This window comes from Nipponia nippon, unplaced genomic scaffold, assembly GCF_047370975.1.
Source record: "Nipponia nippon isolate SJK-2023a ecotype South Korea unplaced genomic scaffold, ASM4737097v1 scaffold_4, whole genome shotgun sequence".
NCBI classification, from domain to species: domain Eukaryota; kingdom Metazoa; phylum Chordata; class Aves; order Pelecaniformes; family Threskiornithidae; genus Nipponia; species Nipponia nippon.
In genome coordinates, this window is record NW_028262358.1 from 119215660 (window position 1) to 119242092 (window position 26433).

Genomic DNA, 26433 nt, shown 5'->3' on the forward strand with positions numbered 1-26433 from the left:
ATTTATGTTAATGAAAAGCCAGCAAGTGCTCATAGTGCAACAACCCATGCAGTGCAGAGCAGCTCTGAGGTTGTGGCAGAGGGCTACTCGGTAATTCTGAGGCAATGTCCAAAACAAATAAAGCAGGACTTTGAGGGGTTGCATATCAGTATTTTCCCATCTTAAGCCTGTCTGTATCCTAATTCCCTATGGATCAGGCACCTCCTATTCAATATATATTTGCTAGTGGTGGATAACACGAGAAAAGTTCATGCATCCTGTCCGTGCATTGAGCTAGCTTTTCTTATGTTTCTGGGGGTCTCTTAATTTTTTTTAGGTAGATAGATAGATAGATAGATAGATCAAGTGTTAGACAGACAGAGTTTTTAATATCTACATTTCCCGGCCTGGCACGGCTGAAGTGCCTAAGCCCAGACCTCCAAGTAGTTACCAGTGCTTTTGTGGCATCTGCAGGTAAAATTGTGTCTGAACACCTTGAATGGGTTTGTTGAAAGCCCTATGAAGCAGAGAAACCCTGTTCCCCCAGCATATACATCCTTCAGGCCTGGGATCACATAGGCAGTTGCTGGGCAGAGCAAGGAAGCAGCTTTGCTGTCTTTAGTTTCCTCTGACACTGATTTGCCTTGGTGGCCTTGGGCAAGCCAATTAACGGCCATGGTTTACATTTCTCACTTGTGAAAGGTAAATGTTGTGCTGGGTTTACAACATAGATGGTGTTTTTGAGAGTTAATTAGTTGGTGTTTGAGGCACAATAACTTTATATAGGGGTTATTCACCGGGTCCTTGGTCCCTTTGCTCAGGAGGGTGTTAATTGCTGTCTGCTTATGGGATGGTTCTGATGAGATGAGAGTAAAGGCATATGGAGGTGTGTGAGTGATTAACAGAGCAAGCCTGGGGTAGCACAGATTTCCCCAGGCAAGAAATTGAGTTGCTGTTGGCCGCTGGCTTTCCTTTTGGCATGTATTCCTGAAAAGGCCCCAGTTCAGGGAGCACCCCCTGATGACCCCCCGCTTATCTTGGGGCTTTCAGGGCTGCTCACTCACTTTCAGAGGTGCTCAGCCACGTAAGGGCAGGAAGGATCTGAAATTCCCTCCCCCTCCTATCTGTGTGGCCAGGTGAGGAAGTCAGGAACGTAATTTCATGCACCATAAATACAAATAATTCCAGGTACTTATGATTTGAGCATGCACATTAATGTGGTGTGAGCTCTCTCCCCTGGCTGGAATCAGTGTAATCACACTTAGGACCTGTTTGTGTTGGCGGAGCTGCCCTTATGAATGAGGTAACTTAGGAAAAGACATTCCTTCACTCATGGCAAACAGCTAAAAATATCTGAACTTCACAGGCCTGAGGAGGAGAGCAGGAGTCAGGGTAAAGCTCAGAGCACGGACCTCCAGAAATGCAATTTTGAGCTCCTCTACAGAGCTAAGCAGGGGCTGCAGGTCCCCGTCACCCTGCGCACACCAGCTTTGTTGGGCTGGGCTTTACCATGGAGTGTGTCTTGGGGCTCAAAATGCTTTGCTCACATTTAGGCACTCAGAGCATGCAAGTTACAGCAAATGACCTCTGTTCTTGCTGAAAACGCTGATTTGCTTCTCAGTGACTTACATATTGAGTTTACAAGAGTGATGCAAGAGTCCCTGCTCTGCAAATAGCTGTGAGAGCATCTTGGATGATGATTGCTGCTTTGGGACAGAGTACACAGCACTCTCGTTAACCAAAGATGGGTTGAAGATTAATATGCTTCTCTTCTGCCCTTTAAAATGAAAATTAAACAGCCTTCCTCTTTGATGACGGGAAGAGATGCTTGTAAAGGCTTAAAGCTAGGGCTGTTAAACTGTTTGGACATGCAGGGATGGCCTAGTTTGAAGTGACCAAGGGCTGATAGTTACCTTTCCTCTGTGTGTGTCTGTGTTTAAGAGAAGTTTTTCAAAATAATAAAAAAACCCCGCATCATTTCACAACCCAAAGGAAGCTAATGAAGTGATGCAGTTATGCTTCCTCCCAAAGATCTGGCCCCAAGCCTTTCGCAGACAAAGAAAAGGGCTTGCTCAGGTAGTGTTTATTATGCAGTGAGAGTTCCTGTTCCCGCTTTTCCCGTGCAGCTGGAACCACAGCCCTCTGTGTTTTTATGTGTGCATGCATGTGCTTACTTAGAGGCACTTCATAAATCACATTGGAAAAGTGCAGGGGTTTTTTTTGAGGGGTTTTGGAATTTGGCAATAAACAAGTCAACTAAGAGAAAAATCAAACCTGGGATTGGTTCAGTCACCAGCTCTGGGAGGAGGGGGCCTCCAGAGATCAACATATTTGTAAGTGTGCAGTAGCTGGAATGGGTGTATCGGCTACTTTTTTGGCAAGGCTGAAGTTGCTTGATTATTAAGAATGATTCTTTATCATTTATGTCACTCATCTGAGGCTGCTGTATCTCTGCAGATGTGCCCTAAAGCAGGGAAGCAAAGCACAGGCGGCGCAGCCAGGCTGCTTAAGTTTTATTGGAAAGCACTGCTTTCATTGTAAGAACAGCTTTTTATGGCCAGCCAGCTCTGTCTGTCCTTGTTTTCCTTCCAGAAATGCAAGGGGTTGGGGAGAACGAGAAATGGGGAAATGCAACTTTGATTGATTGAAACTCTGGGAGACTATGAAAGAGAGCAGAAATGAAAGCAAGAAAACCATAAAAACACTGTAGTGGGGACCAGCAAAAGAATGACAGAGTCCTGAGAGCATGACAGGGCAGTAGGAGCTATAGCTCCTCTTTTCTCAGGATGCTTTTTGACTCTTGCTGTGAAGAGTCCTCCAGCTTGTAACCTTCACTAAAGAGGTTGGATCGAGATTTGGTTCTTTTTGAAGTCCAAGGGAATGTGGATGTGTTTTTACTCATTTCCTCTTGTAGTGCCTGCAATGGAGAAGGCTGTACCTGTCTATGAGAGTGACTTACGGGTCACTCAAAAGCTTTGCATTAGCCTTCCATACCCCACAGGGGGCTGGGAGATGCTGTATGGAGAACTGAGGCCAGGAGGGGTGGAAAGCATGATCCGCATGAGCACTTAGGTGCTTGTGTTCATCAGCCAGGAATCGGGACCAGACACCAGTTCTCCCAGTCCCAGCTTGAAGGCTGCAGGAGCCAAACTCCATGCTGCCAGCAATTTTTCTGCCTCTGTGACCAGGGCCCACTTGAGGCACCCAGTAGGTGTTTGCCTTGTTTTGGCTGATGACTGAAGCAAGGAAATGTTTGTGGTATTCCTTCCCTGGACAGCCAGGCTGGCCAGGATTTTGTTACTGTCGCTCCTGAGAGAAGAGCGGCAGCATGGCCCATCAGTGCTGCTGTAAGGGGGACAGCCCTTCCTCACCTGGGCTGTAAAACTCAAATCTGCCCAGCATATGGTGGTGAAGCTTCACAGCACAGCCCTGTCCTGTGGCTTTTGGGCTCAGGGCTGTGCAGCTGCTGAGCTTCCCCAGGAGCAGAAGGCAACTCCTTCAGCGAGGGTCTCTGGTCCCTTGAGAACGTGGAAATTATTAAGCCCTCCTGAGGCTGAGCTGGGGTTTGGAAGTGCATCCCTTGTTTCCTGAGCTCCACTGACGAGGTTGCAGACGGTGGCCATTGCTTGCTCTTTTTTGATGGAGAGTGGCTGTGACTGCTGGGCTTTGCGCCGAAGCCGGTGCTGTCAGGAGATGGGTCCTTCAGGGGCGCTTACCGGAGCTGGTGGCATTCCCAGGCATGCGCAGCGGATGCCAACCTTAGATGTCAAAGTAAGTCTAGGTGTGAAGAAATTTAGTGAGGTGCCTGGGCAGGAAATCATTATATTTTTTTGTGACTCATTTTGTTAGCGTTAAGCACTTACCTTCTCCCTGAAGTGAAATTCATGTGGCTGATTGCTGTGTCATGAATCCTGCCTTAAGTAGTACGCCCAGGGTGAGAAATAAAATGAGTGCAAATAAAAGCAGGCAGAGCCTAAGCTGCTGCTCCCAGGTTTTCCTTCTCCTGTACAGCTGGGACCAACCTTATGGCTTTTTCTTTGCTATGGCTGATGTGGTAACACCAGCAAAATTTTTCATGCCAGTGGTCACAACTCTGGTGCTCTCCTCTATCTGTTGTAGTGACTTCAGAGAAGGACTACCTTGTCTGCATCTTTTCTTTTTCTCTTTGCTTTGCCAGGATGATGCATTTATTTGGGTTAGGTGTCAAGCAACATCCACTGCTAGAACAACACTGCTGACTGCCAGAATCAGGTCACTGCTGGTCACTCGCTGAGCGCTTGGTTATTTCAGGCTTTGGCACTCTGCAACACTTAGATGATGATTTAGAAATGTTGCATGGTGGAAGCTCCCATCCAAATCCCAGTCTGCTTTATAAACTACGTTGGATGGGCTTTGAGCAGGGGTGAGACAAGGCAGGATACATCCCTCAGTAAATGCATAAATGAAAACAAAAAACAAGAAGAAAGGAAAGGAAATACACGTTGAGCCGCTCCAAGGAGACAGAGTGAAGATGTGGAGGTGGGTGGTGGGGTCATTTAGTCCTGCTACAAAGAAATGACAGTTCATTGTTCCAAGGCAGAAGTGCAAAAGGTAAACAGAAATACCTTCTTCTTTCAAGGATGAAACCTGTCAGCTTGCTGACTGGTGACTTTTATGCTGCTTGAAAATAGTAATCAAACACTTAACTGTCTCACAAGTAAGAGATGCTAATGAGAAGTTTTCTGTTTCAAATCACAGTCATAGAATCATAGAATACCGGGTTGAAAGGGACCTCAAGGATCATCTGGTCCAATCTTTCTAGGCAAGAGCACAGTCTAGACGAGATGGCCCAGCCGAGTCTTAAAAGTGTCCAGTGTAGCGGAGTCAACCACTTCCCTGGGGAGATTATTCCAATGGTTGACTGTTCTCATTGTGAAAAAATTTCCTCTTGTGTCCAATCGGAATCTCCCTGGGAGTAACTTGTACCGAGTCCTAGATAATTTATGGAAGAGAGGGGATGGGACTTGTAATAATGCAGAGGTGACTCTTGCGTGCTTTGCCTTCCTCATGTTCAGGGGCTGGGAGGTCTGATGCTGCTGAGGTGTGTTTTGGGGCATGGGAAGGTGTTTCCTACAATCCTCTGCACATGCGCACCCCCAAAATCCCCAGTAATACTTGGAGAGTGCTTCTGGTCTTTTGTGCTTTTTTTCTGTCATGCTGTGGGTTTGAAACATCTTCTCTTTGCTGGTAACGGTTGGCTGCATGGGGGAGTGTGAAGGAAATCCATTTGGACTAAATTTCTAGTACACAGTTTGTCATCTCTGTAAGGACTTGAAAACCCGAATCACCTCTTCCAGTCCTTTGCTCACTGGATCTTTGGCTTGTGTAGCCGACCTGCATAGATGATCTAAAGGTTCACCTTTTATTTAGCTCCCGCTGGACAGATCTGAGTTTTCTGTCTGCTTCCCTAACTTATATGCTTTTCTGCCATCCTTATAAGGTTAAAAAGTGTTTTGGTAAGAGCTCCTCGTCAGCTGGCAACATGATGCCTCAGTGACTTGATATAGACCTTATCACTGCCACCTGGGAGAACAGAGATAATCAAAGCTCAGTTGTCATATCCAGGTAAGGGGATTTGATGACCGAGCAAACAACTGGGACTGCATCAGTCTGGATTAAGTCTGGAAGGCTCTGGAGATTTGGGGAAAGCAACTGGGAAACCAAGTTTGCTTTGTAATAGTCCTGTGTCTATGGCTAGCAGGCAATTTAAAGTTGCTAACACAGGCTGGCTCTGTCAAGATCTTCTTGTACACGTGGGGAGGTAACTGCTTCACTCTTGAGTCACGCAACTGTGAGGTCCTTTCAAGAGCTCATTAGTCACCAAGCAGGATGGACACTGACCACTCCTGACAGATATTTGGTCAGGGGAGACTCTTCTGGCAATGCACTTTCGTGCTTTCCTTTCCATTAGAAGTGTTTTCATAGTGACTAAACAAATTTTCCTGATGCCATTTCTCTCAGCCCATTACTTCTCATGTGTCCAAATAAGCATAGAAAACATTATTTTTTCCTGCTGTCTAGCAAGCTTTATATTTTTAAAGCCTGTTTTCATGTCTCCCAGGTTCCTTCTCAGTCTTCTGCTGTTTATGGTGACAGTATCAGTATTGCCTAACTTAGTGACTGTTCTTTTTCTTTCCTCCAAACTCTATCCTGGAGGTCCATGTTTCACTTGCAACCAAGAGCCCCAGATCAGGCACAGTACTCTAGCTGAGATCTTGCTACTTTGGAGCAAAAGGAAACGGTTTAGATCTTCTGGTCTGAGATCCATCAGTCACTTGACATCACTGGTTGATGTTCACACCTGTGATCTGCAGGACTGCTAAGTGGAAAGCTGATTTTCATCCTGTGTTTGCTTAGTGAATTGTTCCTGACTTTGGGATCTTGGACTTGTCTGTACCTCCAGCCTCTCAAGATCATGTTGAATTCTCTCCCTCTCTCTTTATTGCAGTCCTTCTTAGCTTGGTATCATCTGCAAATGTAATAAACATTATCTGTATTCCAGCATCCTGGTCATCATCCAGGTACTCTGTGTCCAGGAAAATGAAAATATTTTCATTAGAACCGGATCTAGGACTGACCTCTGCAAAACCCCACTTGATGTATCCTTTCACTGTGAAAAATGAATCATTGATAACTACACTCTAAACACTTTTCCAGCTAGTTTAGTTCCTGCCCTAATAGCACACCATGTTTCAGTAGTTTGATTATAAGAAGGTCCTGAGAGACACTGTTCTTTCCAAGACACTGCTGATGTGGAGCCTCTAAATAGGGAGGGTTCAGATTAGCAGCAAATTAATCCTCTGGTGAAGGCAAACCATAAATGAAATGCTAGAACACACAGTGGTCACACTGAAGGCTACTTCTCGTTTTTCTTTCCACGTTTTCTGAGAAGCAGCACAGCTCTGTTTCTCAAGACCACACGGCATTTGACCCTAATGCTACAAGGCAAACAGTGCATCTTTCAGAATATTTCATTTTGACTTTCATGCTAGACGCACATGAAGTCTTCCCTCTCCAAAACACCTCTCCCAGGACAGGGGAATACTGTGTAGAATGAGTGTTGGTGTTCCCACACCTTTCTGAATAGCTGCACAGGAGGAAGCCAGCCTTGCCTGGAAAATAGATTTGATTTGTGGAATTGGTAAGTCCTTGTTTGTGATGACATTTTTGTAGATTAAAACATAGGAGTCAGATTACTTATCAACAATAATAAGTGAGATCCACCCAGGAAGAATATACGATACTGCATATAAATAGGTGCTAAGTAGGAATATGCTGTTAGGACAGTTTTATAGTGCGACTGCATTAGCTGGAAGGAAGACAAAAATTAGTTTTCTTTCTACGGTGTTTGCATTGCAGATTCTGACTTTAGCTCACCTCTGATCAAACTCTATTTATATTAAATATACCGAGACATGACTTTTTTTCTGCGCCTCTGACTGCTCTCACTGGCTGCATCCATACTAGTAAACTGCACGGGTCCAAGGTGTGGGGTGGGCTCGAGCACTGCCCTGCATCTTCCAAACTCTTTAATTGTTCCTGTGCTCTTTGCCCTGGCTTTGTCCCCTGCTAACGAGCCCTCGTCCAGGCATGGTTTGGGAGCTAGCATGGGCCAGCGACTCTTCCCTGTAAGCAATATGAATGAAGCTACGCTATGTGGGAGGGTGCGAGGGAGAAAGTTTAGCCATATGGACACAAGCTGTGCTGTGCACATTGCCCTGAGGGTCAGAGAATGAGCCTTGACCTGTCTTATTTATAAGCATAGACATAGCAACTGCAGCACACTTACAGTTATAAGAAAAGGTACAAAATATCTTTTAGATACAGATTTTAAATTATTTTGAAAAGTCTCCTTCCCCTTGTGCATCCACCAGAGTTGTTTTTAAGTCCAGATGTTAATACTTGCACATAGGTGACTTTTATTGCTGTTCACGTGTCTGACTTTGTTTGGACAAAGGTTCTTTTGTGCTTGAGGCTTAGTGCTTCATGAGCCATGGGTTTGTCTTCAAAATAGTCTTTTCATGAGTGTTATTAATATCTAATTTATGGTGTGGAGGAGGAGAAAGGAAAATTTGTTGTGTAGATTTTTGACTCATCAACTTTTTTCTGTGAGCAGATGAGTAATCCTGTGTACAAGGATGCTTACACATATGGTTCATGATATGACTTGATCTGAATTATAAGCTTTTTACCACCAAAGCAGGGCAAACCTGGCTGCTTGCTCCTGCCAATTGTTTGATAAATTGGGTTATTCAATTCACTGAAACAGCAGAAAACTGAAAAAGCAAAGAAGTGACTGCTTGGATTTGTAAGTGGAATCATCTCACTTTGTTTGGGCAAAGGGGGGAGAGATGAAGTTGAAGGCTGTGGGTATGGGGCTAGCCTGAAGTAGGGAAAGCAGGGGAATCAGTGTCAGAAGGAAAGAAAAGCAGGGAAGAAGGGAGAGAAACTAAAACCTCCTCTTCTTGGCAATAGTAGACTTTTAATTTGGCTTAGCTGTTTGGTGAAATCTTGCTTTTCTAGGAGATGGAGAGAGGTGGATGCCTTCAAAGAACAGGTCAGTCCAAGAATCCAGGACACATTGTAGGATGGGCTGAATTGCCTTGGGAAGGTGATTGTCTCTGCTGGTATGCTTAGTTTCAACCAAAGTTTCTCTTCCTTCTGTTATTGGAGCTAATATTTGGTATCTTGAATGATATAAAAGCTAATTAGCAGAAGCGGTTCTTGATGCTAAAATCCATTGGTCACCGCATACTCCCACACCAGCCATGTTTGATGTTGTGCCTCATTTGTGTCAGCAAGTTTGCAGGTGACACCAAGCTGAGTGCTGCAGCTGATATGCTTGAGAGAAGGGATTCCATCCAGAAGGACCTTGACAGCCTTGAGGAGGGGGCCCATGTGAATCTCATGAAGTTCAACAAGGCCAAGTTCAAGGTCCTGCACCTGGGCAATCCCCAGTAGCAGCACAGGTTGGGGGATGAATGGATTGAGAGCAGCCCTATGAAGAAGGACTTAGGGATACTGGTGGATGAAAAATTGGACATGAGCCATCAATGTGTGCTTGCAGCCCAGAAAGCCAATCGTATCCTGGGCTGCATAACAAGAAGTGTGGCCAGCAGTTGAAGGAGGTGATTCTCCCCCTCTACTCCACTCTCTTGAGACCCTACCTGGGGTACTGCATCCAGCTGTGGGATCCCCAGCACAAGAAGGACATGGACCTGTTGGAGTGGGCCCAGAGGAGGGCCATGAAAATAGAACATTTCTCCTCTAAGGGAAGACTCAGAGAGTTGGGGTTGTTCAGACTGGAGAAGAGAAGGCTGCGGGGAGACCTTATTGCAGCGTTTCAGTACTTGAAGGGGGCTTGTAAGAAAGATGGAGAGAACCTTTTTATGAGGACCTGTAGTGACAAGTGGCAACAGTTTTAAACTGAAAGAGGGTAGGTTTAGTTTAGATATAAGGAAGAAATTTTGTGATGAGGGTGGTGAGACACTGAAATGGGTTGCTCAGAGTTGTGAACGGCCCCTCCTTGGAAGTGTTCAAAGCCAGGTTGGATGGGGCTTTGAGCAACCTGATCTTGTGAAAGATGTCCCTGTCCATGGCAGGGGGCTTGGACTAGATGATCTTTGAAGGTCCCTTCCAACCCAAACCATTCTATAATTCTGTGATTTGGACTCCTGTTAACATGTCTCGAGACTGGTTTTCAGTTTTGTACATCACATCTCTTTGCAATTCTTTTTTGCAGATTTAGGGCTTGTTGTTCCTAAATGTCTCTCTTGGGTCAGGGAGACAGTCTGGAAAAGCATGCAAAACCAAAACGTGAAATAAAGAATAACCCACCCTCAGCTATAAAGGATTCCTCAGAGGGAAACATTTCATCAGAAGAGTGGTTTCTGTTTGGTGTTCAAGTGCATTAATGGTAACCTTAGCCACTGGCCTGCTCTTTCCAGGCTATCATTTGTAGTACTGGAGCTCTCAGCATTGTCTGTCAAATGCCATGAGAGGCCATTTCAGGTCTTCAGACTAGTGGTGATATTGCTTTTCTGTCATTGTGTACATAACAGTCCTGAAATGGCCCTATGTACCAGGACCCACTATGTCACACCAGCACCTTTAACAAGGCACATAAACTCCCATGGTAATTACATAATGGAACAGACTAGAAGTGTACTGGGATATTTGTTTTTTTGCACTGGGTACTTCTAAAAGTTCACAGACAGGTCTCTCTTAAGTCCATACTTTGTTCATTGCCTATGGACAAACCTTCAGACATGTCCTTAATAGCTCCAGCAGGAATTGGTCCACGCTCAAGATTTACCAGCTTAGTAATGTTTATTAAGGGTTGATTTTTTTCACAATTCTGTTTGATTGGCAATTATGGGGTCTGCCTGTTACAGGTTTCCAGCATAGAATCAGTGATTACTTTCCTCCATTGACGGTGTTACGAGCCAAGCTCTGAGCCTTTGGCAGTTCTCTGAATTGCTCATCGTCATCTTGAATTTGGATTTCATGATAATTAGGATGCCTGAGTTGGACAGTGAGAGTGGGCAATGTGATCTCACCCTCCATCACGTAAGTTACTATTTTTCAAGCCATCTGCATGCTGTGAAAGCAGACAGGGAAGCTCCTCAAGTTGTTAAAGGTGAAGGGGTTAAAAATAAATTTTCTTTAACAAGCCACTTCTGAGTAGTTTGTGAACCACATCTTGAGTGTCAGCCGGACATAAGGGTGTGCGTGGTCATATAGCACTATAAAGAGGAATTAAACCTACTGTGTTTTGTAGATGCACATTGCTGAAAGTTGCTCCCTGCTTGCTTTTATAGCAAGACTCAAGCCCTACTCCAGTGCAGCGTGGGCTAGTTTGCTCCCTGTGTCATTTCTGGTTCTCAGTGCTTTCAGACACCGTGGAAGAAAAGGAACCTCAAACCCAAATGGGGCACTAGTCACAACCAGATGTTGGGCTGCCTTGGGTGCCAGGAAGTGGAGGGTGATAAATCACGGGCAGGCATGTGTTGGGGTGTGACACCCTATGCACATGTGATTGCCATTAACGATTCGCTTTGCAAGTGCAAGCGAGAGTGAATGAAAATAACAAGGCAGTAAACAAAGAGGGGCTCGGCGTCTGCGGGGCGGCGTGCTGATTTTCAAAGGCGGCGGGGTAAGACACATTAACTTATGTGTTGTCTCCATGGGACAAATGCAAGTGCAGAAAGGTTGTAACTAGGCTTCAGGGGTCAGAACTATGAGAAAAGAGCATGAACATGAAATAAACACATGTAAAATGCCTTTTTTTAGGTTAAAAGGTCTTATTAGCTAGTCTTAGAGAGAGAATTATGCGTAAAAGACTCCACTGCCTGCTTAATATACTATTTATGGTCAGGTGGACCTGCCTGCCTTTTTTCTCATTTACTTTTTTTTTCCCCAAGTGTGTGCTCTACACTGTTAAGAGCAGTAACATACCCAGAGCCACACCAGGTAAAATAAACCACGATTCTTGCAAGGGGCTCCAGGCAGAACTCTACCACACATAGGCAATAAAATAGGTTCATAGGATCATAGGGCCATAGGGTAATTCAGGTTGGGAGGGAGCCCTGAAGGGCTGTAGTCCTACCTCCTGCTCAAAGCTGCATCAGCTATGAAGGCAGATTGGGTTGCTCAGGGCTTTACAGTAGGTAGCATATACGATGTTGGAAAACTGGACAAATGCTGAGATGATGTATATAGCTCTTGTGCCTCCTGCCACTTTCACATTGTAAAGGAAAGGACACTAACTTTTTGCTCTTTGAATTGTCCCTCACATAGGGACAGTTTTGGCTCAGTCTTAAAGGGAATGCAGTGAAAGTGCACCTGGAGAGATCTCATCAAAAAGAGTCACAGAGCGAAGACAGGCCATACTTGGGGGTTGCCTGGTTAATCTGTGTGTTGATGCAAGACTGGTCTGCAATATACTTAAAAGCATCTACAAAATATCTATAGGAATTAGACATGGGCCTTTCTTTCTGTGTGCATGCTGAAAATCACAGCCTTTAGCCTTGGCCCAATCTAGTTTTAAATTAGGCATTTCTGTTTGAACTACAATTAAAGAGTTTTGAGCTATGTCTCCTTACCATACAGTCATCCTCAGCTAATACTCTACACATAGACATGGATACAGAACAACTGGTGCAAAGTGCCTTAAATTGTCTGTGTTGGCAATGCAGGGTCTGGGATGGGAAGTGAGAGAGGATTAAAAACTGGGGAAGGGGCATGTGTCTGTGTACTGGGAGAAAGCTGTCTCCTGGAGGACTGGCCCAAAGCAAGACAGAGAATTTTAGAAGTGATGTCTAATTTGGGGGATTCCTTAGAGACAGCAGGGTGGGACAACAAGAGGGAGACCAGTTAGGGGAAACAGGAGAAAGAAGATTGTGGCTGCACGAGTACGTGCAGAAGAGCTGGGAGGGGACCGGAAAATTTTGGCAGAAAAGAAAGGAGCCTGGTGGTGCTGAAATCACAGGAAATACTACCTTAATGTGCAAATAAATAGTAATAGTAATGCAGGAGCTGATAGTGTAGAGGTATAGGCCATGTTTGGAAAAACATGAGGTTAAGTGTTCCTAGAAACAGAGTTGAAGATGCGTGCTTTAGCATAATGGGAAACTCATTACGCATACATGTAAATATCTTCTCCAGTGCAGTCAATGTTTTATAAAGGTCATGGGTTCATTCATGGAGTTTAAAATCCAGAAGGGACCATGGGATCATCCAACATGATCTAATACGTGTTATTGCATCTTACCCAGTTGCTTTTATACTAAGCTCAGTACAATAAACACATCGTGCCTTGGGATTCAGGCCTGATTTGGAGAACCCATAAGAAGGACAAGTCACCCATGGCAGCGATAGTAAAGATTAGTGATCCTGACTGTTCAAGACTTGCATTGTGTCTCTAATTTGGGATGTGTCCAGCTAGTGGTTCTTGTTATGACTCCCTCTGCTAGACTGAAGTGTTCACTGGAAACTGCTAGTTTCTTTCTCTTAATACATCAAGTCGAATCATCCTTCACAGGCTCCATGTTGATACACTAAACATCATGGTCTTTCCATTTTCCAGCATAAAGCATTTTTTTCAGGTCTTAAATCACACCACTGCCTCATCTCTGCTTCTTCTTTCATCTTTTTTCAAGTTAAAACAAATGGACTGCCTGAATTATACATGGTGTTCCAGTTTCAGTCTCACCCATGCCACGTAGGAGAGGTAACATGCCCCATCCCTAAAATACTCCTCCCTTTTATGTCTTCAAGTGACGTGCCACGGTCAGAGCATTGGACTGCATATTCTTTATCCGCTGTGCCCTCTGTGTGTTTTTGCAGTGCTGCTGTTCCCAATGTACTACAGCTCCTCCATCCTTTAGGTACAATTTGACTTGACTCCTGCCCTGCTGCTGTGCTGGGTGATGGTTTGCTGACATAGTTATGTGGGCACGAACAGACTGAGGTCATCAACCCAAGCATGCTCTGTGGCTAACTGCCCCCAGACAGATTTTCCAGTTGGAGGATATGTTTTATATCTGAACAATTCAAGATTTATTGCTTCCCCTGAGGTTCTTCTAGGACCAGATTTTTTCATCAAATTGTTTGTCTAACTCCATCCTCACATGCAACTTCCTACCCTGACACAAAATCAAACTGTGTGTTGTTTAAATTTATTTAGCGGCGTTCTGTTCCCTGGGATTTTTTTTAGTTCATTAACATTAACTTTGCATTTGTTACAATATACTCAGGGTCTGCTAATTGTAGTCCTCCAGATTGGCATAAGCTGTCTGATATTCTGTGGGTATGCTGGAACTATGCTTGCCTCTACCATGTGAGTTATTTTCAATCTGAAACTATGGCAGTGCAGGGCAGGCAAAATGTTGCTAAAGCATAAAATTGCAACAAGAAGTGAATCTATGTGTGTGCTAATGTCAACAGGAATGACTTAAAATGGTGAGTGGTTGCTCAGTGAAGCATATGGATGATAAGGAATGCACATACAAACTCGGAAGGCATTTTTAGAAAATCCTAAATTTGACCATTCAGGCAATTAATAATGGTTCTGTCTGAAGGAAATTTGCATGTACAGTAAATTTGATGTGCAGAATCCTTTAAACTTGTATTCATTGCTGTGGTTTGCCCTGCAAGGGAGGGTGCATGTAAGTGTTTCAAGCAAGTAATGATCATTTTGTCTCAAGCTCCTGTAGAAAAAATATGATCTTCAGAGAGCTTTGAAAAATATCATTAATCATCACTGCTTCCCCTACAAGGAAGAATGGTTTTGAGATTAGGGCTTTGGAGGGAGACTAGGAGGATCTGGTTTGTGTTTCCCAGCTCTGTCACAAACATTCATACATCTTCAGGTTGTACTTCAAAATAGTTTATCTAGCAGCTCAGTAGAAGCAGAAATAACCACGTTTTCAAATGCAATAATTTTGTTAGGTACTAAGCCCTCTGTAAACTCCTTTGCAGCTATGGGAGTTCCTGAAAAGACTAAACATGTGTCTATCTGTACCAAGTTCCTACCTTTAAAATAGGAATAAACTCTTTCTTTGACCATTTTACTTTAATTTTCCCTTTCTGTGTCGATTATAAGCATTTTGGAGCAGGGACACTCTTAAACTGCATTTGTGTGGTTCCAGGGAGGACTTCAGCCTTGTTTTTGCCTTTGGGTACAGTTGTAATATGAGTCCTAATTTGAAGTCATTTAGCCTAAAAAGAAAAGTCTGGGAAGAGAGTAGGTTAGTTTTCAGATACATAAAAGGCTGTGGTAGAGATGGGGAGGACTGCCTATTCTTAACCGCCTTGCTGGAGAGGATAAGAACATAAATTGTAGCAAAGGAAATTTGAGTTCTATATTCAAAAAAATATTATAGTGATGAAAAGAGGGAAGTTCTGGAAGAGTATGAATGGTAATCGTGGGGTCTACATCATTGAGGGTCTTTAAAAGCAAGCTAGATTGGATCCTGCTATAGGACCAGAAGGGTAGACTAGATGACCCTGCAAAGTAATTTTCAGCCCTATTACTCTGTGACACTAAACTTTATTTTGCAGTTGCCTCATGTTGATCTCATGACTTGCCTAAAACCACGTAGCGTGTTGTTCATAGGGCCAGGATTTGCTGTGCTTCTCCTCTGACTGTTTGCCAGTAGATCCCTCCTTGGGCTTCTCTTCAGCAGTGCCAAAAGCTAACGCTGCTCTCTCACTTTGGGATATTTTTTCCTGAAGCACAAAGCTCTACCTTGAAACATGAGTTTTCCAACTGTGAAGGTGGTCGTTTGTTTTCACACAGAACTTGAGGCAGGACAGGAGAAGGTGTTTGTTTTTTGGTGATTCTACCCACATGTGATTTTTGGCTGTGCATGCAGAGCATGGAGTGGAAAGCCTTACTTTTCAGCTGGCTTCACTCTGCAGCACAGGACTCCCAGACAGATTTCTCAGGACAATTTAAATCAGTTCAGACTGTGGCTTGCTCTCTCTTGTGCAAATGGGAAGGTATGAGCATGTGCACTGGGGGTCTTACTCCTTACCAAAACTTCTAGAGTTAGGTGTTAATGAATGGTGATGAAAGGGCACTGCTCAGAGCACAGGGGTTGCACCTGTGCTGAGAAATAAAACATGCCAAAGCCTCTCTGGTCTTGGGAGTGAGTGGCACAGCAGGACTTGCATCTAGCCAGATGTTTTTCCTTCAAAACAAGGCAATCACACATATCCCAACTGCCTAAGGGCAACGATCCAGGCTATGGCCAGCCATGACTAGGGAGAGTGCTAGTTGACATGGGCCAAGTTTCTGTCAAGGACTGTGTGAACATTTAAAGAGCACAAATGATCATTTGCTAGTGCTTGGACCAATGTCCTGGGCCTCCTTAGTTTGCAAGGAGAAGTGTAGCTCATGGACCTCCAGCAGCAGTGCCAGCAGACTGGGGAGCTCAGTGCTGCGAGGACCATGCAGCTGAGCTGTGTAGGATGCTCTGGAGTTCCATCCTGGGGGGACAGCACATCACCCGGGTGAAGCCTGTACTGATGGAGCAGTTAGTGACTCACACTAGAAATCTGGTGCTCAAACCTTCTTCTAAACTCATGAGAAAAGCTCCCTGCAGTGCACCCGGGGCTTTGACCACATATCCAGCCACTCAGTTTGGAGCACCCAGACAGGCTGGGTGCCAGCTCTAACCCCATCTCCCCTCGTGTTGTGTTTGCTCTGAGAGCTGACAGTGCTTGTGGTGTGAGCCCAGTGCACCCCTAAGGCCTGGTGGCTGGGCTGAACATGCCAGTTCTAATGTACTGTGCTGCTTGGGGAACATTTTGGTTGTGTTAATTTTTGAGGAGAAACAGATGGTAATTCTCAGCTATGGACCAAGGCTGTTTGAAGACTTTAAAAGGAAATGTTTTTTCCTTGACAAAGGATTGCTTTCATTCAATCAGATTTAATGGTAATGTTTGTATGGCACTGGAATATTTGAATCTAATATGCAAATCAAATTTACTTTGTTTTTTATGGTCTCTGCTATACTCTTCAGTTCTATTGCAGGCAGACACATAGGACCGGTTTCTAAACAGTTTATTGCCTTCAGCATTTGGCTTACAAGTGGGGACTGATGAGGCTGGTGGAGCTGACAGCCCTGTAGCCTGGGGTGGATGTGCTCTGGTTATCTGCAGAAATGATGCAGGCTCGGCCATGTAAGCTTCCTGTCACGAGCTTGTTTTGGAAGGACCACCTCTGGATACGAGAGCCATGCCATCCCAGGGTAGAGGTATCATTCATTATGTCTTTGGCATGTAAACTGTGACAGCCAACAAGTCTTCCCATTAGCATTGTTTGTAATTATGACTTTTCCTACTGACTACTGGAACAAGGGTAGCACATTCATTTCACATAATTCATCACTCAGACATCATCTTTTGCCTTTTCTGCATAATTTTTGACTGACATCTGTGCAGTGTTTGAATCCCAGTCTGTTGATGCCTGTTATATGGCCAGCTGACTGGTTGTGTCCACTCAGGGAAAAGAGCAATTCCTGTGTCCACACATGCCTCCCAAGAGGCCAGGACGTGGTCTGGCTCATGCTGGCCTGGCAGTCAGAAACCTCAGCTATCTCCGTTCAAATTCCACAACAGTTACTTCCACACTAGGAATGAAGAAGGGCACAACTGTTTTGAATTTTTTCTGTATTTGTAAAAAGAAAATGACTCCTAAATAATTACGAGTGCTTTGTTTGATTAAGCCCCACATTTATCAGCAGCATTTTTGCAGCTCTTTGCTGCTATTAATGTTAAAACTGGAGCACAGAACAAAGGCTGGGTTCAGGACTAGTTGCACAGATCCCCCTCCTGATAGTCCATCTTTCATGGTGGCTTGTGTCCGTCTGTGTGCATGTGCCAGCACTAGCAGAAGCCAGCGTAAGACCTCCTATTGAGCTCTATGTCAAGGTGTCTTGGGGCAAGACTGCCATTAATAATTATTTCTAGGAGGAGTTTGTGCTCTCCAGAGTTGGAGCTGGACCTGGGAGCACAGCTCTAGTAGGCTTGTTACCCAGGGAAGTGAAATACCTGTGTTTAGGTTGGCTGGAAGGTTTCTGTCGCAAGAGAGCTGGAGTGCTTGTAAATCTCCGGCTGTTGTGGAAGTGGGGAGATGCAGTTCATCCCGTCTGTGGGTGATCGGCTTGCCAGAGCTGTGTCTCTGGCTCCACATGCTCAATGGACCTGAACTTATTTCTCCAGGACTATTTCTTCTGTTGGTTTTCCTGGTAGTGCAATCAGGGTCTTCCTTGCTGGAAAACAAGATGAACAGAAGAACAAGAAAATAAATAAATGCAAAACATGTCTGTAAGAGATGTTCTTCTTTAAACAGCTGGACTTATTGGGCTGAGGGAGCTCCATCGGAAACTGGACTTTTGTTTTTAGTCTGTCAAACTGAGAGGGAAAAGGAGTTTTAATATCAGACTACACCATCACATTTTTGCAAAAACACAATCATGATTAATTGTGTACAAATCTGACTCTAAAGCCTTGCCTAGATGGGAACGGATGGGGAATGAGAGTTTCCACATAGGAAGTTATCTTTTATCTCCGCACTTGGTTCTAGCAGAGCCATGACTGGAGAAAAGCAGTCATGGGAAGCAGTCTTTGGATAGCTTATTAAATCAAATGATTGATACAAGCATGGCTTAAGAATAAGTTCCACTGTAATTTTACAGAGTGGTTGTAATGGTATTTAAGAGAGAAATCTTAGGAACCCAAGAACATGGGGGAGGTTAGCTGTGCATCTATCATCTATTTTAGCTCTCTGTCATTTGCATCATTTAATTGAAATATGGAAAGATTAAAACTCAAAGACTTCCCTTTGACATATAAAGGAGCAACATTTATGGCTTGAATTTGGCCCAGGAGACTATTTCATCCCACCATCTCTCTCTGAAACCCTGCTGGTCTCTTTGATGGATGAGGTGCCCAGTATAATATCCATTTACAATCACATGAGCCTGCTGGACTCTCTAACATGTCCTTTTTGTTCTTTGTGTTTAAAGGAAAAGGAGGAACATTAGGGAAAGATATGGTAATATGTTCCCTTCCTGCTTCTGGGCAGTAGCAGCTCTACACTGTGCTAATAAAGTAGTTTGATAAGAATGTTCAGCTTGGGCCGGCTGAGTTCAGTCTCTTTTCATTCTTGGTGGAGGCTGAGCACTTCTGTCCGTGTAACTCTGACAAGTCAAGGGGATGTGTACTGCTCCACGAGGGCAGATGGTCCAGAACAGATGGTCCGTTGGAGGCAGGTACCTCTGTATAAATCAGATTTTTTGTTACAGGCATGGCTGGAACACTCATGCAGGGACAGTTCAGGGGAGGCCAGGCGAATTTTTTCAGCCGTCTTCTTTCTCCATGGAGCATTTCAACATTCAGGGTTTCTAAAGGGCTGTCCATTCGTATAACACACAGCTGATAACATTCCTGAGCTGAATATGTGTCATGGCCCTGTGTCTGGGTACCATCCCACAGGGCTATCCCAGCTTTGCTGTGGACAGGCAGCAGATCCAGCTCTTTTCTTGGCCTGCCACATCTCCAGGTCATCGGGTCCCATGTCTCTTGTGCTGCTACAGACCTGTGATTTCATGTCCCAGATGCTTTGAGCCCTGAGGAGCAGTGGTAAACTCCCAAGCTAGGACAGCTGCTTAGTCTTCTGTGTTTGACCTCTGGACTTAACTGAGTATGTCTGTACTGATGAACAAAACAGTGCCAAAGCCCAGGAGCTCCTGACACTGGAACTCAATGGACCATTCTGCTACGTTGCAGAAACAATATTTGGTGTTGCATGGTCCTGACATGGCTTAGAAGATAGCATGGGCCACATGCTATTCCCAGCAGGCATTTTGGATGGAGCCTATTTTGAATGCTAAGAGAATTTAATGGCATGAAGGTTGTCAGACTGTACCAGGTGAATGTTGTGTTTAATTTCCTTGCATCACAGCAACCACAGTTTACTTCTTCCAGGACGTGTAAGAGTGGAGGCTAATGCTCCTTATGTCTTTGTAACGGTTCCAAAAATCAGATGATCTTTATTTTATCTATCACAAAATCTTCATGGGTCTAAACAGAACACTGGAAGGACCACACACATTTCCCTTCCTGGGCTTCCTCATCACTTCAGGCACCCTTTGCATGAAGGTCAGGGTCTGCTGACAAGGCTAGGGTCATCCCTTCTACGTGTGGGTTCCTTTCCAGATCACGGCCTCCCTCTTCTTCTATGGCCAGGTGCTTGTTGCCTGCAGACAGATGTGGATATTGCATATTTAGTCTCCGACCTTTCAGAAGAAGGTAAACAAAAGAAAACATCCTCAGATAACATCAGGCCCCCGCTGGGGAAGAAGGATCCTTTCTGTCTCTGAAGATGATCAGCGGAAATGCAAAATCTGAGGGTAGACATCGTCTTTGTGCACAGCAAGCAGCACCAACCACTTCATTGCCTGCTTGGCCCGCGGGGAAGCAAGCAGGCTGGGTCTCAGACTCCGAGGCCAGGAAGAGTCAGTCTGACCATTCGTCTCACCTCTGTCCTTTCAGACCTGTGACAGTAGATTTATAGGGTGGTACAAGCTGCATGAGGACTGGTGCAAGACCCTGCTTTGCAAACTGCCGTGATTCCCCTTGAAAAAGTCTGGGAAGCTGTTGACAGGTGATAGAGTTACTGCTCATAGGTTTCATTAGATGCCTGAGTTTGAATAATGTCATAGCTATTTCACTCCTTTTATCAGTCAGCTATATGGAGACTAGACTGATGATAGGTTTTGATTTCCAGCTCTGTGAAACTTGGCTGCAAACCTTTACTTAGGTGCCTCCAAAGCCTGTATTGCTCTTGGGAAATTGTGCAGGCAGCTCTTTGCACCGACTGTTGTACAAACACAAAGATGGCATTTCTTCTGTATACTGTCTTTTTAATTAGAGCGTGCCTCTTTCACAATGTGCCTTACTTTGAACTCTATTTGTCATAGACTTTCCATTAGCTGGGACATAATTGGAAGTGAATTATTTACTCAGGAGTGAAGAAAATAGCTTTTGTGCAAGGTTTTTTTTTAAATACAGATTTTTCACTAGGTTCGTTATTTTTCACAGGGAAAAGTCTGAAGCAACGCAAAGGTGGAAAGCTCTGACTAAGCAAAATAGTGGGCCAGTTCTCATCCTCCTCTGTAACAATAATTTTAATGAGATGGTAGAGTTGTAAACAAGGTGGTGATGTAACAGATTTCTGCATTGGCCTTGCCGAAGTTCCTGCTGAACTGGGAGAAAGTTAGGAAGAAGGTTTACCTGAAAGTAAATGAGAGATTAATCTGCTGCCTTATTCCACTGAAACAGCTAATGCTTTAATCTTTGTTCAATTATTTGTTTGTACTCCACTGTGCCTAGGAGTCATGGACATGAATCACAGCCCTCTCCTGCCAGGCTGAGGTCAGTTTTAATACTTCAATATCTGATATATCTCCTATCAGCAGTCTGCATCTGGCAGTCAACAAGTTAACAACTATTTTTCTCCTCTGACTGTTACGATCCCAAGCGGTTATTAGAGTTAAGGTAATTAAGGTAGGTTACTTTGGATTTTAAGTAACGTGGATGATTATTGGAACTGCAATTAATAACATCTTGTCACTATAACCCAAGCAGGTTGTGAGGTAGATTTTATCCCGTGCAGTTGCACTGACAAGGATTCATTTTCCTTTGGAGGACCAGCCACTTTTATTTGTGAGCCGAGCAAATTCTGCAGCATGTGTCGTTACAGAGATGGGCAGTCTCTCTGTTGGTATGAACAGGGGTCATCCCAGAATGGGACAGAAATACTTTGAAGGATTGTATTTATGAGTTTCTTTGCTGTTTACAGGATCTCGTAAACCATCCCTGTCTATACCACCTCTTGTGAATTTGTTTGTTAAAGGTTTACTTGTTCAAAAGATGTTCACGGCCTCTTTGTGTTGGATTAATCCTTTCATGTGATGATAAGATATCAGGGATGGTGGGCTCAAGATATCAAGTACAGGGAACAAATACTGCAATACAGAGCATTATATTCCACTTGAAAGAAGTGGCAACTTAAATTGGGAGCATGCCAGATAAAGGAACTGCGCTGGGTTCAAGTTACTAGCAGCAAAGGTATGCGTTAAAGTCTTAAAAATTTTATTCCTGAGTCCCCAAAAGGAAGCCTAAAAATAGAGGTGCTACAGCATGAAGTGAGGTCCCTGGCTATTAGTTAGCAACCTGCATTTCCTAGGGAATATGTAATAAGAAACACTTTTAAACACATGGCAGATTAAGAGGCGTCTCCATTTACACTTTTTAACTGATTGAATTCAGCCATTTTGAAAGGTGAAGTAGGAGAGCTGGCAGTTCATGGGCCTTGCTACCCAAACAGGCAGAAACTGGACTATGCTTGGCAAAGGCCACTAGAAAGGGAGGGTTGCTGCCCTTCCCAGAATGACTGACCTGGGTTTTGGGTGGGGTGGCAACGTGGTGAAGATTTTCCAGTGAATCAAATATTATGAGTAGCTGGGATGTGTCAGAGACCTGCTAGTCTGTTAGAAAGGTTTCAAGGGAGTCCCAAGTAGTCCTGGAATAATTTCTGCACTAGTTGGTGGGTAAGATTTGATTCAGGATCGTTTAGCTCTGTTAACATTGGAATAAATGAGATAAGCCTTTTGCCCAACAATGTCCTACACCTGTATATATATATATATAACTTGCATACTTGCAGCTCAGTCTTGCAAATCCTTACTTGCACTAATGCAGGTAACTTAAGTGGTTAAACTGAGAGGTTAGTCAGCCTTTCTGTATAATGGATGGAGGGATGAATTAGCCACCTCCCATCCCGGTAAAGTGCCTTCAATTAGGTGGTGTGAATCCAGGCATCACTTCAGGTAGGGACATACATGTAAATGAATCTTAGTTATACGTGTGAAGGGTGGAAAAGAGCAGACTAGTGTGCATGAAATATTGTCCTTGCTGAACATTTAATGAAGCCTAATAGAAACAAATATTTAGCTTTAAAAAAACTCATGTTTTCTTAAAAAATCATTATTAAGTACTGGAAAGCTGCCACAAGCATCCAGAACTGCATATTCCCGCAGTTTTTTCCCTGTGCTCCCAGACTGCGCTGGTGGAAGTAGCTGCAGGGCAGGTTGCATAAGAGCATAGGGTAGGTGCTCAGTAACATCCTCCCTGGGCTAAAACAAAACCCTGGCATTGTTTTCCATGGTGTGTATCTGCTTTTATGTGGCATCAGGAAAGTGACTATAATTTGCTGTTCCACAAAACTGGCAGTTACTCACAGTACCAATTGCAACTTGAGCTTGCAGTCCTTACTGCTCCCTCAGGATATGCATGGAAGCAAGATGATGCATGCTACGTGTTTTTCTACCAGAAAAAAAAAATATATAAACCATGCAAAGAACTTTTCACAGTCTACAAGCCAGATAATTTAAGGCTGATGCTGTGTGTTAGAGAGGTTCTGCCAGTTAAATGTACTTCCTTAAAAAAACAGGGGAGGTTTAATACTCTCATAATTCAAAAACATCTATAGGATTTTTCCTCAAACTTTCCACTGTGCTCAGGAAGTCTCAGCCCCAAAGGAGGATGTCTCACAGGTTATGTGAATAGAAGGATTTATATTGAAAACAGTTTTGCCACTTTGTTCATAGATCCTTGGATTTCATGTTTGTTAATGTAGCCTGGCTTCTCATATAAGCCAAATCCTGAACAACAGGAGCCAATGATTCCAGCATCAAGCTCTGGATTTCAAACTAAATTGTATTTTAGTTCAGTAAATATTAATTTGCGTTCATCTGTATGCAACTGAAGGGCATTTAGCACTGTAGCTACCTTATACGGTTTTGTTCACTTCTAGTCTTTATTCCAAGGCTATTGATAACCTTTCCTTGTGCACGGTTTCCAGCTTGGCCATCTCATGGGCTCCTGGGAACTGCCACACTAAGTCAAGCATGTGACCAGACAAAGTCATTGCCTTTAATGGCAGAGGTTACCGGCTGCTTTCTGACGGCATTCCTCAACCCGTGTTATCAAGGCACTGCTATCTTTTTGGAAAAAAAATCTAGCCTCTTGTCTAATTCTCAGCTGTTTGATTACTGAGAGGAAAAGCTGATGATCTGATAAAGAGCTAGCATGCACCATTGGATAAGTAGCACTTAGATAAAAAGAAAATATTTTTTTACAGAGCATAGTTTTACTGCTGTACTTACAAACATTTTTAATTAGACAAGGAGAGCAGACGGGAAGCATCTCCTGGCTGTGCCTGCCAGCAGACACTGAGACAAACCATGGGGGAACATCCAGGGATATACCGGTTTTGTTTTTTTCTTTGAATTAGTTTTTTTCTGGATCACTTTTCTGAAGGTTTTTTCTGGATCACTTTTCTGATGCCTTACAGGTCACCAGTGGTCTGAGGACTACAGGATGGGTGACATTGCTTCAGAGAGGGGCACAGGAAATCCCCTAAATGTCCATCTTGGTCAGTAGTCTCAGAGGAGAAATTATATTCCTAACTCTCCTAACTCTTGGAATATAATAGTTGGATCATATCAGGCTAGTTGTTGGCTCAGTTGCTGAAGCACGAGGCTTCTTACTCTTTATTCAAATATTTGGGCAGTGCAGTGTAGCTGCGGATGTTCTTAGTATCCCTGGTACCTTCCTTTCCTGCCTGGGCTCCTGCTTCCCTGCCATCCCTCGCCTGTCCCTGGTGGAGGCTGTCATGGCTTTCCATCAGCTCCAGAGTGTTTCAGGGCCTCTGGCCCTTTACTCCATCCCTTTCTCCTTGCTTTATCTTGGATATCCTTGCCTTGACTATCATTTAAGTGTCTCACAGGGGTACATAGTGCTCACCCAGCCACTGCCTTTCGATATGTAACAGTGAAGACTTCCAAGGGCCTCTTTCACTGACAGTGCTTGCATAGCTTTTACTGAAATTTAAGGGAGTATCTTTTGCCCTGAGTTTTACAGAATTGTTTGGTGTGACTCAGCTGATGCCTGGTAACTCGCAGAGCTGCAACCACTTGGATATGTGTTGGCATCCTGAGCACAGAGGCTCTCCTCCCTTGCTGGCAAGAAGTTCTTTGCATGAGCAATGCCCTGGCTCTGGCTCAGCCACACTTGAACACACAATGCTTACTGCTCCGTCAGCATCCTCCTGGGAACCACATGTTGTGTCACATATTTTCCTGAAAAATAGATAAGCTGCACAAAAGACTTTCTGCCAAGCTCTATAGCCTAAATAAGTCAAGGACAACAGTTCCATACTATAAAATTAATTTAAAATAGTAAAAGTCTTTCTTGCATTGTTAAATGTTTGATTAAAATGACTGAACATGATGAGAAAAAAATAGGAATTGTGTCAAAATCTGAAATCTAGCATTACTCTTCTTTGATCCAAAGTGGAGTGGATATGCTTAGAGCATTGCATAAAATTGCAGCCTGTAAGAAAAGTTTCCTCTGAAGAGACGAACAAACCAGTATTCTCTATAATGCCAAAGAAATCCATACATGAATGGGCTGGTTTGCAAAGTACCAGTGCAAGTATGTGATAGATGCAGTCCAAACAGGGGGAATGGGGAAGACCAGAAGAATGAGTCTGACTTCCTTATTAATCTTATTCTCCTTTTTGTGCCATCCTCTGTATTGTATCTTCCTCTTCACTGATAAAGGGCCCAGGCTCCAGATTCAGACATTCTTGTGTGCTGCAAAAAAAGGAAACCCAAAACTGATTCTTAGACTCTATTGCTGTAGCCTTCCTAGTCTGGGAGACTGGCAGCTTCTCCCGGGTGCTGTCAGTCCCTGCTTGGCACCCTCAAAATTATTAGAGATTTTTTCTCCCCTGCCTTCTGCCATTTCTGGAATTGAGGCTACGTATAATTAAAAGGTCAGATTCTGATTGTGCTCAGCATGTAAATAAAGGGAAAACTGCTTAATTAAGCAGGGTTGAACTCACTCCGTATGTGAGTGTCGAGTCAGGTTTCTGTTCCTGCAGCAACCTTGCTGACAGTAGTCACCCATGGTTCTAGCAGTAGCACCTGGAGGTGGCATTAATGATTTGCTCTAGACCCATCTCAACTCCCTAAAATACTGCTGCTCAGGTGTATAAAGCTACTGTCATAGCCTCCTCTGGGCCTGGTGGAGATTAGCTGCAGCTAGAGAGGTCCTACAGCTCTGGCTGGCAGAAGGTCCCATGTCGGGGTGTAGCTGAGCATGCTGGAATTTGGACAAGCCTCAGCTTGAGTCTCATCCTCCTAAAGACGTGTTATCTTGTGAAAACGCAGAACTCTCCTGACTTTGGGAGCAGGCAGAAATCTACCAGATGAAAGTAACTCTTCGTATCTGCAGGTATCTCTTACAAGGCTTTCTTCCTTTTGATCCATTTTTCTTTCCAAATAGAACATGTAGGGAGCAAACTGGTGCATGCGATGCTTTCCACTGTGCCCTTTGGAGACCAAAAGCCACATCAAGCAGGAGATTTATGAGTTGCTGGCAATAGATGCTTCGTATTCTGTTATTACATTAAGATGATGAAAGAAGAACAAGTGACTTTCATGGCTATGAAAGCAGGAGGAAAACTGCCTGTGGATAGATCAAGCACATGCATCATTGGATAGAAATTAAGGTGTTTGTAGCTTCAAATCCTGATTTGAAAAGTTCAAGATAGAAGAAAAATATCTGAGTAAAAGATGTGAAGCAGTTCGTAAGATTTTAACTCAGATACACTCAGGAGAATAAATCCAAAGGTAACATTATGATTCATTAATTATCCCTAATTAGGCTCCTAAATTTAAGTAGACAGAATCTCCCCTGGAGGCTTTCAAAGGCACCCACCTTTCACTGTTGACGATACAGGGAGCTTAGGAACGTAGCTTATTTAAGGAGGAC

At 43.9% G+C, this 26433-nt stretch overlaps 1 protein-coding gene across 5 annotated transcripts in view; it reads left to right on the forward strand.

Annotated features, from left to right (window-relative positions):
- Positions 1-26433, forward strand: part of EVA1A (eva-1 homolog A, regulator of programmed cell death) — a 210360-nt gene that overhangs the window by 162045 nt on the left and 21882 nt on the right. The window lies entirely within an intron of this gene.